This window comes from Nomascus leucogenys, chromosome 1a (assembly GCF_006542625.1).
Source record: "Nomascus leucogenys isolate Asia chromosome 1a, Asia_NLE_v1, whole genome shotgun sequence".
NCBI lineage: Eukaryota > Metazoa > Chordata > Mammalia > Primates > Hylobatidae > Nomascus > Nomascus leucogenys.
Window position 1 is genome coordinate 87888122 of NC_044381.1, and position 1293 is coordinate 87889414.

Consider the following 1293-nt stretch of genomic DNA (forward strand, 5'->3'; position numbering starts at 1 on the left):
AATCTACTGGTATTTGTATCTAGTATCAGTCAATTCTTTGCTGTCTTCAACCTGGGGGATCCAGACTTCCTCCTTTGAGACATAATGTCAGAGGTATTTGAACCAGAGAAACTCCATCTTGAGTAGGGACTGGGTAAAATGAAGCTAAAACCCTATGGGGCTGCATTCCCAGACTGTTAGGCATTCTAAGCCACAGGAAGAGATAGGAGGTCAGCACAAGATACAGGTCATAAAGACCTTGCTGATAAAACAGGTTGCAGTAAAGAATCAGGCCAAAACCCAACAAAACTAAGATGGCAATGGCAGTGACCTCTGGTTGTCCTCGCTGGTACATTCCCATCAATGCCATGACAGTGTACAAATGCCATCGCACTGTCAGGAAGTTACCTTATATGGTCTAAAAGGGGAGGCATGAATAATCCATCCCTTGTTTAGCATATAATCAAGAAGTAACCATAAAAATGGGCAACCAGCAGCCCTCGGGGCTGCTCTAAGGAGTAGCCATTCTTTTATTCCTTTACTTTTTTTATTTGAGATGGAGTTTCGCTCTTTTTGCCCAGGCTGGAGTGCAATGGCATGATCTCGGCTCACCACAACCTCTGCCTCCTAGGTTCAAGTGATTCTCCTGCCTCAGCCTTCTGAGTAGCTGGGATTACAGGCATGTTCCACCATGCCTGGCTAATTTTGTATTTTTAGTAGAGATGGGGTCTCTCCATGTTGGTCAGGCTGGTCTCAAACTCCCGATCTCAGGTGATCTGCCCGCCTGTGCCTCCCAAATTGCTGGGATTACAGGCATGAGCCACCACGCCCGGCCTTATTCCTTTACTTTCTTAATAAACTTGCTTTCATTTAATGCTATAGGCTTGCGCTGAATTATTTCTTATGCAAGATCCAAGAACCCTCTCTTAGGGTCTAAGTGAGGACCCCTTTCCTGTAACAATAAGACCTAGATATTAGTATTTTATTTGTTAAAAGAAAATTTTTAGGGGGAGAACTTAAAGAGTTTAATTTTTTCCTAGAACAAGATCAACAGTTTTCACTGAGATAAAAGAGTAAAGAACAATAAACTCAGTAACACCCAATGGGTTTTTGATACAGAAAACAAAGCCGCTCCATTCAAATGCAAATTTTTACGTTAAAATATGTTTATAAACCATAGTTGTTCCTCCTGATTCAACACTTCTCCGTCCTCTAACGGGAGCCCCAGGAACCTGAAGAGCATGTGCACTACCAACCAGATATACAATCCAGCCGCCCCTTCCAAGCTGGAATCTGATTACTACTGGACAAGAC